At 36.8% G+C, this 14,495-nt stretch overlaps 1 long non-coding RNA gene across 1 annotated transcript in view; it reads right to left on the bottom strand.

Annotated features, from left to right (window-relative positions):
- Positions 1–14,495, bottom strand: part of LOC122804320 — a 447,561-nt gene that overhangs the window by 202,843 nt on the left and 230,223 nt on the right. The gene's annotated exons all lie outside the window — the stretch shown is intronic.

Here is a 14,495-nt window from a genome sequence, read left to right as displayed (position 1 = left end):
AAAACAACAGACATATCTTGACCAGCAGTCAGAACTGAGCCCTGTATCTCTTGAGCATAGATGTTAACACTGAGCTACCACGCTGCCCTTATAGTGCAGTTGGTTAAGAAAAAGAAGCCTGGTGTCCCACCTCATCAGTTCTGTAATTAGAAAATAAGCGGCTCTCTGATAAATAGCTAACTAGGCCATGTCTGCAGGATTTGCAATATTGCAAACAGAGTTTTAGTATTCACTGGTGTAAACTTACTTGACGACATAAATTTATTGTTACAATTTGGCTCTGTAGCAGCACCTGTAGATCCTAGGATCTTGGATGTATTATTGTTTGGCAGGGCCTTTCTCTGGAAAATTTTATGTTTGATTTACTGCATTTTGCCATCTGATGAAATTGTGGTCTGCCAGCATCCCTTTAGCTAAATGTGTTCAATTAATTTTAGGCATTTCAAGGACACTCCAGAAAAAAAAATCCATAAATATTCATCTTAAAGCTTTTATAAATCCAAAGTCAGTGTTTAGAAAAGTCTGTAAATGAGGGCTGGTGTAATAAAATCTGAACGCAAGATAGTGTAGATTTTAATGTTGTATGTAGTCTGTGTAAAAACTTAGGGAGGAGCTGGTAAGATAGTAGAGCACACAGTGCGACAGAAAGGCTAAGCTTGAAAAAATTATATTGGGAAGGTCTACCTAAATATGTGTTTAGCTTCAGTTAGTACAAAAACAAAAACGTTATACCACTAAGAATGCAAAGACACTGTTAAAGTCATGGAGTTTAATATAAACTTATTTTCCCAATGTTTTCCTTTAAAGCAGAAGTAGTTATCATCAATGGGTTTCGTATCGCAGCTGTAAAATATCAAGAGTATGCATTTTTGTACATGTTCATGTTTGTATTCGATAAATGTGTCTTCAAGTTGCACCCAGCATATTATTCAAGTGCAACATCTGAATCCCGACACATTGGAGAATCAACCCAAGCTATGAAAAATGCACATTTGCATTATGGGTGAAATCATTCAAACTAAACAAGAACAACAGGAAAACTGTATACTACATGCACCCATAAAGTGAAATTGTTTTAAGATTTCTTACTGAGACTGTAATACATATCTATCCTTTCTGTCCCTGATACTTTTGTGATTACAGTGTGAGACCCTTTGGTGCTGTGTACTTTTATTTCAAACTCTGCTAGATGAATGCATTTTATATCAACTTACATGCACTCCCAACATGCTTTTCAGCATAGTATTCATGCGTAATCTATGAAGTCTGGCTCTAGGGTCAATATTCAGTGGAATAATTGCTTTCTCAGGTTTTTGCATTTGTTTTTAGTTTTGCAGAGTTTACAGGAAAATAATGTTTGTCTACATAAATTAAAACACTCCACCAAATATATTATTTTTCATATCTTGCCTTGTGTGCAGAAAGTATATACAATTTGTTTATACTCATATGTGGTTGCATGATTCATAATGACAACATTTCTGGACTTATTTCTAGTTTTCTGGTATGTCAAATATTTTTGTTGAGCAAAGTAGCCATCTTAAGTAACTAAAACTGTTTTGTCATTTAGAATCAGAACAGTATATGATTGTAAAGAATGAGATTTTTTTATCCATGTTAGCAGTGTTTGTGGCAGCTGTCCAAGAATGATATAGGTCAGCCTGCATGTAAATGAGGTTCAAAAACACACAGAGACTCTTCCATTGAACTGGGGCATTCTAATTGTGTAGGGCCCTCGCCATTTCAGCATATTGGTTCTTTTCAATGAAGAATTATTGAAAACATGTAAGTAGATCTCATTTCTGCTTTTATTATGCATGAAACATTGTAGCCTACATGTCAACAAAGCAAACACTGAACAACTTTGCTCATCTGGGGGAGAAACAAGGATTTGTTTCCCACAACCCAAATTACAAAGTTTGTGATTCTGACCAAGCTAATTAACAATTCACCATCTGGAATTTCCCCAAGAAAACGGACCATCATTTACATCCGTGGTGGTGCAGCGGTAGCATTGTTGCCTCACAGCAAGAGGTTCTCCTGTTCGATTCTCGGCTGGAGTGCAGGGAGTGCCTTCTGTGTGGAATCTGCATGTTCTGACTGCGGTTGGGTGGGCATTCGAAAGACATGCGTAAATGGGCATGCCCTCATTGAAGGTTGAATGTCGAGCTAGCACCTCGGCATTTGTGAAAGTCTACTGCCAATCATTAGCGGACCGGAGTTCCTCTGTGCCGACCCCTAACCGGGAAAAGCCGAAAGACAAACAACAACAACAACAACATGGTTATCTGATTTAGCATAGAAAATGTAAAGGTTGGGTTACTGTAGTTCTTCCTGATCAGAAAGGTAGCTAATGCAGAAAATAGAGCTTTAGTTGCAGTGGGAGAGTGAAAACATTGCTGTTGTGTCCAAATAGCTAGATAGTTATGTAAACAGAAAGTAAAATGATAAATGAGATTCAATAAGCACTATAGATGGGAGAAGCAAACAACTGTCATGTGCATTTCTTTGTCAGACTGTTTCAGAAGAGGTGAACCAATAAGCTATGACTACAAATGGACTGCACAGATCAAGTCTCCATAACTAAGTCTGTGGTTGCACCTCACTCTATATTCCCTTATTGCAGCACATCGTAAAGGCAGGATAAGAGTGAATGTGTTGTGCAGGTGTGCTGACACTATGAGGTTATTTACATGGTATGACACACAAAATCCAGTTAGTGAACTTTTATTACTTTATCCTATAGCAATAATATAGCTGTGGTCATTTCCCCCACTCCACCCCAAGTCTTTCATTTCATGTTAATGTAATTGTGAAGTACACTGTCAGTATAGTGCAACCTCACAAAGTCTTTAAAGCTTTTGAAAATGAAAAATGTAAAAAATGTCCTGGTTATCTGTTATGCTATAATTTCCATTATCCTGATCACAACATTAAGATGTACAAGGTCACCATAATAGTTTATTATCTCTGTCCCCATCATGGCCATCCTGATTTTTGGGGAAGTGCCTTGCACTTGTGAAATGCTGTTTCTTGATCCCAAGTTCCAGGCCATGCCTTCAGCTGGGCTGGTGCCTGGAGCACCACTTCCCTTACTTCACACAGTGTTCTCTCATTGAACTCCAAACTGGTATTTGCACGGATGTTTTAAACAACCAAATAATATAGCTTTATAAAAGGACCAGACACAGGATCTTATTGTAGTGTAAAGGTCAAATCTTAGATACTAATAGTGAATATACCTCTCAGTTTATTTGTTGAAAAATAATTTGGAAAAAAAGCCCACAATCATGGACAATTTTTAAATATTACATAAAAATGTTATAGCAGAATGTGTTTATCATCAACATGAATTTTATTATTGACTGATTAATCCAGAGCAATTTAGCTTAAGGATCAAATATTTTACAAGGTATAGGACAACAATTTGAGTAAACTTAGGGACATTCTGTCAAATCAGGGGCAGTTGAGATATATGATGATCAGGATGATGAGCCAGTAAAAATTAACATTTGGATCTACATTATTCGAAAAAATTTAATTTTGTTTCTGCATAAAATACAGGCAGGCCTATGTTAAGTGATGCCTGTTAGATTCAAGATTCAGTCCTGGGCTCTGGATGCTTTTTGTATATAATGTGAATGCGTCTCTGCATCTCCGAGGGTTTTCTCTCTTTTGCTCCTGTCCAGGTTCTACAGGTATGCAGGTTCAGTTGATTGCCTTCTTTAAAAAAGCTTAAGCTGGGTTTGTAATGTGAAACTATTCTGCATGAGTTTTGCCCTGTAATTAAGTTAGTGCCCAAGTAGGATTAGAATGTTTAGTAAAACAAAGTAAGCTGCATAAATAGTGGACACTACTCCTTTGGTGTAGAGTGATGGAGTCCTGGTGATAATGATGATGGTCTGGGTTCATTTAGTGGTCTTGAAGCCGTAGGAGCCAGGGAATGATTATTAATTAACTGTTCTCCTCTACCTGTGAGGGTGGCCAGGGACAGGTGTCTTGAGGATGTGCATTATGTCACAGTCCCCTGTGGTTTAATGCTAAAATGAATAGACATAACTGTGGCAGTGCTTCAAGCATCCACTTGGCACTTGAACAGCAAAAAGTGCAGTAAAAAAAAAAAGATATAAATAAATAGTATGATATGTTATGTTTCCAGAGATCAGCCAACAGCATGTGAATAGTCTTAGTTGGTCAGTTACTAAACTCCTTATTTCCTTCTGTCTGGTCACTTTCAGCTTTCGGTAGACAGCCTGACATTGGAGATTTACCATGATTTTTCAATTGAATCTGAAAGAGTAAATATGAAAGGTAAGTATTCTGCTCAGTGTAATTCATGGGCATCATTCCGAAGGTGTTTCTTAGAAATGTTCACCACATGCATATGTATTGCACTTCCTTGAATTGTAAATCATGACCAGGCTGAATCTGATTTGAAATGAAAGATGCAGAATAGCAGACTCCTACTTAGTAGGTAAGCTTGTATGTCCATATTCCCCTAAAACATGGCAACATAGTTGATAGTTTTGTGGTAGAAGTCTATTTTTAATGACACTATTAGGAGAAAACATGAACATTATTTCAGGAAATATCAAGCATCACAATATATATATATATATATATATATATATATATATATATATATATATATATATGGGTCTACTTCACTTGATCTAAAACTCATTTGACTGACATACATTTGACTGACACCCAACTGACGTAAATTTCATTTGACTGACAACTCATTTGATTGGCTCCCATTTCACTGACATTTAAGACATAGACTTGTTGTGGGTTTTCCTATGACTTGCTTGTGATAAAAAGAATTACTGTAACTTACAGTGCTGTCTGTTAGCATTCTGATAGTTATGTAGAAAGTAGTGTCATAGTGTTTCTAAATGTGGTTTTGTCTCTTTACATTTTTACGGGAAGTATCTAAAGTAAATTGGCAAATGCTTTCTGCATTCCCAGCAGTAGTGGCAGTGTGTAGAGTACTGCAAGGCAGTTTAAAGGTATATCCCCTTTTCCCCACTGTAGTGTGATCCTGGAGTTAGTATATATAATTAGAGGAGGTGTGGGGGGCACATTGGGGGTTTGGGGTGTAGCACCCCCTCTAATTTGATTGTACATTGAACTGTTTCTGTTAAGAGGGTAAGTAAGTAGTTTTTAGGTTCTGGAAAGTTTAGTTATTGGTGTTCTAAGTCTGCTTGTCTAGGGTTTAAGATTTAATATGTTGAAATTCAGCATTGTAAGCTGTCTGTGAAATGGGAGTCAGTCAAATGATTTGTCAGTCAAATGAAATTTAGGTCAGTCGGGTGTCAGTCAAATGAGTTTTAGGTCAAGTGAAGTAGACTCATATATATATAGGGTCTATATTAGATCACCAAATGCTTAGATAAGTGAATGGTGATTAATCGACCCCATGTAAGCGAAAGCTTACAAAACCAAACTGTCAAAACAGCGATTTTTTTTCCAAGGGAAAAAAATCGCTGTTCCAACAAAAAAAAAAAAAAATAAAGCACATTAAAACATGAGATTAAGTGGGGGGCTTTGCCCCCCACACCCCCTACTTATATATACCAACTCTGAGACCGCACTACAGTGCCAAAAACGGCAAAGTACCGAAGTGGCCAAGCGAATTCTTTCCCAGGGAAAGAATATGCTTGCATGCCCTTCAATATTTTCAGTTTTGGTTTTGTCAGTTCGACCAAGACGCATTCGAAACCATGCGTCTTCGATCTGCTGATAGGAACCCTATATATATATATATATATATATATATATATATATATGTATATATATATATATATATATATATATATATATATATATATATATATATATGTGTGTGTGTGTGTATGTGTGTGTGTGTGTGTGTATGTGTGTGAGAGAGAGTAGTTTCTATATAGTTTTCTGCATTCCTCTCAAACTCTTAGCACAAGAAATCTGGACAAAGCCAGAAATAATGGGGGTTCAAAGGTCCAAAAAATAGGGATAAATGTTAAATACTGTTCTTATAAACTTAGAAAGTTTCTAGAATAAAAAGTGTTGTGTCAGTATGCTTTTTCTGAAGGCTGTGAAGTCTGAAACCCAAACGTCTGCCATTATTTAGTGACTTCAGTCATCAATGATTTGCTGGAAAACCACACATTTTATGAGGAACAGGCCAGAAATACGAACATATGTGCAGCGTTATTTGCGATGGATGTATAAAATTCCTGAAAAGTCTGCTGGATTCATTCCATTCTTTAATACTGTGGTATCAGAAGTGATCAAATAGCTACTCTGACTTTTGATATTATCAGTTCCATCTCATGACATTAGTTGTTTGTATTACAGAAGCAATGTGCTAGTTTTTTTTTTTATATAGAAAATGTTAAATAAATTGAATTACTTATATAATGCTGCAGTTAAACAATAAAAAATAAAAATATTTCAAAGCCATTTTTGCATTGTTTTTATTGCCCACTGGGAAGCTTTTATTTAGTGTTTATTAAGTGGGGAAAACCTTCTAAATACAACTGCCTGATTTCCCAGGTGATCTGAGAGGTTTACTATCATTAAATCGAAACAAAAAACATTTTATAGGCACGTTACTGGCCCATCATGTCAAAAATCACTATTGCGCATGTGCAAAATACCACTCCAAAAAAAACAAAATAACTTTTTGATGTGAATGTGAAGCTCCTAGGCAGAGCTCTCTGTTTTTATTCCCATAGAATGCATACCTATTACGTTTTCCCACACCCCCTGCTACTAATATATTCCAACTCTTTGATCACACTACAGTGGGGATATGGATGAATTTCCAATCTCCACTGTACCACGATTTCCGTACATATAGTCGAACACACATGCAAATGCACTACTGCATTTGCATAAGAGTGTTTGACTATCCCATACACTTTTAATTTTGTGCACAATATTCTGATTTTCGGCAGCATACATGCCGACAGAATGTAGTTCACACAAATGATAGTAAACCAATCTGAGATAAGAGTTTACGACTTTCAGGTGACTTAGACTGAATTACCTAGTATTCTGTGTTGTGTTATTTACCTTAAGCAATCAGCTTATACCACCAGTCAGCTATTGTAATCATTTGTGCCCCTAATCCACTTCTTTGGTCTACACTGAATCCTTTAAGAAGAGGTTCTACTCAGCTGTACTAGGTCTTTCACTTGAGAAACTCCTTCTCATATTCTTAATCATTTGACTACTAGTGTAGCCATTGATGTGGTCTTAGTATACCTGTTACATCTGCTGATGCCAAGCCACTCAAGTATATTATTTATTTTTTAGTTTATTCATTTTTAACTGGATACAAGTGCCACTTTTTAGGAGCTACCTGTGGACACTGACTTTTTTAATGAAATGCTGATATGCACTGTTTTGAGGTGGAGAATGATGAAATCAAAATCTTGACTACATAGTGACATTTATCAGCTCATAGCCTTACCTTCTGAGCCATACTGAAAGTCTTATGGTGCTTGACTTTGAGATGACTACAAACAATGCATTTCCTGTGCAGCACTTTAAAAACACAGGCCTTTCAATAATGAATTCTTGAAGGCTTCCTTGGGTAAGTCTGCAGATTTCTTCTATGATATTAAGGTCCATGTTAACGGTGGGTGCTTTTTATATTCTGGCACTATTGAGCAGCCCATAAACTAGACAGTAAAGTAATGAGAACCAAATTCTTACTAAGGGCCTGAAGCGACACTTTAAATGCCTAGTGTAATTCCCCTACAGTTGAAGTTATAGAGGTGACACACTTCTGCCTCTTTACACTCCTTTTATTTTTCACAGTTAGCTTCATTTTCGCTATTATAGGACATTATTTTCCATTCCATTCAAGTAAACATGAACAAATTCTAGTTATGAGTGGTTTGTATCACTTCTCTCTGCATGTCGTACATAATATATTTCATTTACTGTATGCATCTGTTGCTTTAAATACTTGTTTATTTGCTTACATACTGAATGGAATGTATATGTTCATGCATTATATAAGCAGTAACACATGCTAGATTGTGCATGTTACTAAAATTGTAACACACCCAGACTGATGTGATGCACAATCCCAATAGGCAAGTGTCTTGCTGGCCTTGGTAAGTGTCACTTACCAGGTGTAGCTGTACCCATGCCCATGTCAGTATGGCTTCGCACAAAGAAAGCAAAGCACACAAAGCTATTTTGAAATTCAAAGAACTGAATTTCATTATTAGTACAACATGGTTTACAATATCATTACTGGGAGATGATCAGTAATTTGACATCTTTACTCAACACATCTCAGAGCTGTCAGTTTTCTACTTAGCTGTGGCAGAACCTGGAGGTGCATGGCGAATCATATTGCTTGTTTTTTTTTTTTTTTTTTTTTTGAAAAATGAGGTTCTTTTAGACCTTTCCTCCCTTTCCTCGAATTCAAAGCCTACTCCCCAAGATCCAGACTGAACTGGAAACTACGATAGCCATTGCTTCCCTGTGAACCTGACAGATGTTTCCTTACATTGACAGATTTACTTCCCATTACTGCAAGAGCTAGCAGGCACCTTCTAAATACACAGTTCCTCGTTTTGTGTTGGCTTCTACTAGGAATCTTAAAGTCAGTGTACCACCATGCTTTGTTGTTTGTAGTTTACTTTACTCTATTGCTGTTAGTTATTTTAGAACCTAAGAACCACTAAATGCATCTTTTTGCTTGAAGTAATTGACTTATTGTGTTATTATATAAGTGATGTTGCCAGATTCAAACTTGAATTTGTATGAGACTTATAAACAGCTCATTTATTGCCTTATAAACTAAAGAGCAACGATAGACAGAAAATCCTTTACTCTGACAGCATGACTGTTCTAAACTTGGGGTTTGACCTGAGTTCTATGTCAAAACAGAAATAACATCATTGGTTTATTTGTACAGCGTTAGTTAGTATCTGTGGGGTTAAACTTTGAGGTACTTGGTTTTCCAAGTGCTTAGACAGCTGATCTACAAGCCCAGACAGGAAACTGCACATTCCATAACAAGCTCTACATAAAGTGACTTTTGCAGCATAGCTAAAAATCATTTTGCAATCTTAACATAAACATATGAATGAATAATGTTAAAAGAATGCAGCATTAAAGCAAAATGTACTCATTAGTGAGACACAGAGTGGCTGTTACAGGACTTTTATGGGGAATGTAATCTTTAAGTAGAGTCCAGCTCCAGACGTCAAGTGCTTAATCAGGCATATTTTACTGCTTGCTTGTAAGTACTGCTTTGGACCCCCGCTTCTTGCAGCTCAATTTAACTTTTGGCTTTCCAGACAAGGCTACTGGGAAATTGTCCCATAGGAGCGAAGCTGGAGATCTGACTCTAAATCAGAATATTTTCTTCAAGCATATGCCTCTTTTTGACAGTTTTATGATTCCCTAGCAGAAAAACAGCTGTTGCATAGTCTTGTTGGCAGAAAGAAAAAATGTATGGAAAGAAAATAGTTTCTTTTAAGCAGGTAAATGAAAGCAGCCACAGAAACACAGCTTTTCTTGCGTTTGAAGAAAGCTATGGGTATTGACGTAATGCTTATGGGCCTCTGCTGTCAGGAAATAAAAATGTACCCATCCACTTCAGCCAAATTGCAAGTCTTATAACATTTTGCCCAGAACTCCATTAACAATGATTACATGACTTAAACATTGCTTTCCTGGTGAAAAAGATGTCTGAAAGTGCTTTATCACTTTTTACATGTTTTCCTATTACTAAATTTGGAAGCTTTGCTTCCAAACGATGACACTCCTGACACAAATTTATTTTTTTTATTTTAAGGTGTTATTTAAGCTTGTTTGTGCACCAATACAGTCAATTTTTGCCCTGTGCATGCATTTCACAGTTGTAGTTAACAAGATAGGTTAGACAATCTTTCCACCCAGTCTGTGAGATGATGCAATGATGGGAGGTGAACCATAAGTAGGTCAACTTATTTAAGGTCATGGTGACTACATCTGGGGTAGTTCTTGAACCTGCATTCCATTACTGTCTGGTTCAACAGGCAGTATTATGTATTTTCTGCCATTAACCTCAAATAATTATGAAATCCTACAGATGTCTAGTCAGACAACATTGTGATCTTTCCACTTTTGTCTGCTTTGGCCCAACATTAATTGTGCTGTCAAGGTCATACCTCTCAAGAAAGGTGGCATTTCCTCCTTACAGGAAAATACAGGATAAGTATCCCTTTTTATGCTCTGTGAACACTTGCATTCCATTGTTGATAAAAATTATAGCTATTGTACCATTCTCAGTGTCCTTTTAATAGGGTTTACTTTACAGCTAATCCCCCCCCCCCCATACCCTGATCTATGAACCTTGTAAAGCTCATTTGTCATTCCTGCTGCTGGAAAGTAACTTAAAGATTCAAACTTAATCCTAAATCCATACAAAAGCAAATCCATTCTTTGCTGACCCTCCACATATGCCACTCATCCTCTTTGTCAGACAGTATGCTCTACTACAAGCATAACCCTTCACACAATCAGATAACAGCTTTGTTACTGGCTACAGGATTATACATTAATTCTAAACACACAACAAAATTATTTTTGTGACATAGTACCAAAACTTTAATTTTCCCCCCAAATATTAAAAAATATTATGTAATAATCGAGATCCCCTAGACATGACTAAACAAAATATCTGGACTGATGTCTAGACCAGCAACTAAACTTTCAGTGCCACATAAAGTTTACTTAAATAAAAATAATGAAGCTTCTCATTTGGGCCAAAAGAATGTTTCATTTACTGTTCTAACAAATCTCACCTAATAAGACAGCAATAAATAAAGGTATCTTTCTTGCCCAAATAGAATATGGGCTTCCTCTAATTTCAAGTGGCTTCAAACAAATCTTCACTGCCATCCTACAGACTTCTAATCACGTGCCATTTCCTTACACTAGCACCACAGAGAGTGCACCACTGCTCAATTTTCAAAAAAGACAAAATGGGTGCCAAGTTGATACAGTAAGTTGCTGCTGGTATCCCTCAACCACAAATTATGCAAGTGAAAGTCATAACCAACCTTAGCTAGCCAACTTAACTAGCTCACCTCTGATTGCAATCTAAATGCCTCATTTCTCACTACTCAAATTCCAAATACTAAGCTGTACAGCAATAACAGTAGTTTTTCCACACATGCTTCTCAGTTTTGTCAGTACCTCCCTATATAACTGAAAGAATATGAACTATTAACTAAATACAGATCACCAACTAAAAAAATCCAAATCCATGAGGCCTCCTATTCTTGTTTCAGGCATAACAGAACACAAATGAATAATTTAACTCTAAATCCTCATCATAGTACATCCCTCAACACTTGAATAAACAAGGCAGGTGATAACAGATTCCATCTTACTGCACATCCCTTCATTCCCTTCCGTATATCCATCCCATTCTCACTTAAGTACCCACATCACACTATAATGTTTTATATTCTACTACTCTACTCTTAACGCCACTCTTCATTCTCCCTCCTTGAACATCTTTCCCCCTTCCCCACATCCCTTCCTGCTTCCTACCTTGCTTCCTTATCTATACCCTACACTAAATATATATATATATATATATATATATATATATATATATATATATATATATATATGTCAATAACCATTTCATTATTTTTAGGGTTTCCTAATGGATCATTAGTATTTGATGAATGTACAATTAAGTTTTCTATCATTCTTTGTTTCCATCTTGGTTATCTGTCTAGGACTAAGTTTGAAAATTGTTCCCTCTGATCAGTGCTTTACCCTGGTTAACAAATAAAAATAAAAATAAAATTCTTTTGTTTTCTGTACCTTCTTAAATATTCACAATCATTCTGGCACAAACAAGGTTAGATCCAGTACCAAAAAAGAAAAGCATTTATGATGTACATCTCACCCTATCAAACTGGTCAGTAAGAGATGTCATCCTTTTCACTACTTTAATTGCATTGTAACCATTAATTGTGTCTAGTCAATGAAATATTTTAAGGTATGGCTTGCTCCCTTCTTTAAGTGAACTTTGCTCATTTCTCACTTCCACACCTTGTTGCTACATACAGCCTTTTCTTGCATATGAAGAGATCTTGTGTTCTCTAGATTCTATTCATTAGCGACAGTGCATTGCATTTTGAGACTGTGCTTCACAATCCACCATTTTAAAAGCTGGCACCCAATATGAGGCTCCCTCCTTATGTTTGCTACTCACCACAGTATTTCCATCAGTGGTTTCCACTGCCAGCAGTACATTATATGCTTTATATAAATTAAATTATCAGACTGTGGCTTAACGGTTAGCAACTCTGTGTTATGGGGCTTACCGAAACTCTGTTTTTCTTCCTGTGTGAAGCATTTCCTAGGCTATGATCTGTATCTCTTGTCCTTAATATTTTCCTCTGTTCTGCTCTCTAACAGTAATGCTGGCATTCAGCATTTGCATTCAAACTTTCTTTCTCTTGGAACTACCTCTCAGAATAAATGTAGTCCTTTCATTTCTGTACTTGAAAAGATTATTAAAATGAGTTATTTATTTATTATCTTTGGTGGATATTGCATGTTTATATAGCATAACATTACTGCGGTACTACTTTAAAAATTACATTGTGCCAGAGATGCGAAGCATGAGTTTTTTACATAATGCTGTAGAAACATATGGAGGTACTGTTAGAAAACACACGGGCATGACCTTTTTTAAATATATATTGCAGTAGCAGGTATGTCAACTTGCTCATTTCACACATGACCTGGTGACAGACTAAATGTACATTATGTCAGCAACATATAAAAGTGAAACACAATCTTGGAATAATTTGATAGGCATTGCTTATTAGAACTTAAAGTGTATTGATGCAGTTCTCATGCATTTGCATTTTACATTTAAAGCTGCAAAACAAAATGAAGATTGTGACATTTTTTATGTTTTACTTTCACTGACGACTCAGTTTTATCTTGACCACACAAAATTATGTCAACATGGGTATGAGTAGTGATTTTCATGCACAAGAAAAGCATTCTGGGCAAGCAAAACCATCATACTTCTTTAGAGGAACAGTTACTTAGAGTATGGTTTCACTAATAAACACGTTCATTTTCAGAGTACGGTTTTCCACCTGTGAGACATAGCAAACAACTTCTCTTACAATAGTATTGTACTCCCATTGCTGCACTTAGCATGTAAAAAAGTAGATTATATACTAATGCAGTTTCAAATTCAGGAATTTGCAGAAGGGAGTGTAATATTGTAGACATTTGGGGTGTGTGAAAAGTAGAGCAATGGGGTGGGGCTGTATAATGAGGACTACCTAGCCCTGCTCTGGCAGCAGTTGTGAAAAAACAGCAATGTACAGTCAGTTATACATCACTGTAGTGCAGCTGCAATAGTGGAAACAGGTAACTCCTATCTAGGAGATGTCAAATTTACAGACAGGAACAGATGATTTAAGGAATTTCTGGGAGACACGACTGATCGTCTCTGTGAAGTCGTAATCCCTTGCCATGGTGGCATGGGTTGCATATGCATTATGATAACCTAGCAAATAGTCCATTTGAAGATAATGTGACTACAGCAAGTATTGATAAGGCAGGTATTGCAACCATATATTACAAGCCTCTCAACTGTCCCTGATTTTCAGGTACGTCTCTGATTTTGATGGAAATTTTAGGTCTGTCCCTCTTAATTCCTCTTAAAACTGGTGACTGTTGGATAAAATGTGGTGAACTGCACTTCATAATAAATAATGATAGTAATTAGAGTTATAGACTTCTTTAAGTTCAGAAAATGTATATTAACATTCTTTTGTTCTGTCAATGTCTCAAGGTAATAGTGCTAACATTTTAAAAAAGTGTTCTGATTGGTTGAGAGCTATGTAACCTGGTAACCACTGTGACACCCCCGCACTGGCCCAGTAATCAAAGAGGCTCAGTTCTCACCACTAGCAAAATTGGGGGATGTACACACTGGGAAGATGACAAGTACACACACAGTAAAGTGCAATTTCCATTAAGAGCACACACTGATCACAGTCAGTGAGGGGCTGGTTTCTCCCTCTTTCTCCAGATCCCTAATAAGACTCCCCACTGGCACAGCTATAGAGTTGAGTCCTTAGCCAGGGTTCCAAGCCAAGTCCTCCAACACTCTCTGACCAACCTGTGCTTCGTGTCTCTGCCCAAGTAGCTGGCACACACACTCTTGGAGATTTGTTTGACACACACACACACACACACACACACACACACACACACACACACACACACACACACACCTGGGAAAGACTGGCACAGGTTTACTAGCTATGCCCCCTTCTGCCCAGACTATAAGATAGTTATCACTGCCACCAGAACCCCTTATCAACTACTTTAAGGCCCTTACCAAAGGGTGTCCAATCCTACTGTGTAATGTTACTATTAATCCAAATGGTAGTCTGATCAAGAGCAAGGCTATTTAGGAGTGACTTGTACAGTGTCACCAAATAAAT

Source organism: Protopterus annectens, chromosome 6.part0 (genome assembly GCF_019279795.1).
Source record: "Protopterus annectens isolate FY-2018-M chromosome 6.part0, PAN1.0, whole genome shotgun sequence".
In the NCBI taxonomy this organism is placed as follows: Eukaryota; Metazoa; Chordata; order Ceratodontiformes; family Protopteridae; genus Protopterus; species Protopterus annectens.
The sequence above is the reverse complement of the archived record's forward strand: the minus strand, read 5'-3'. Positions and strand labels throughout refer to the sequence as shown.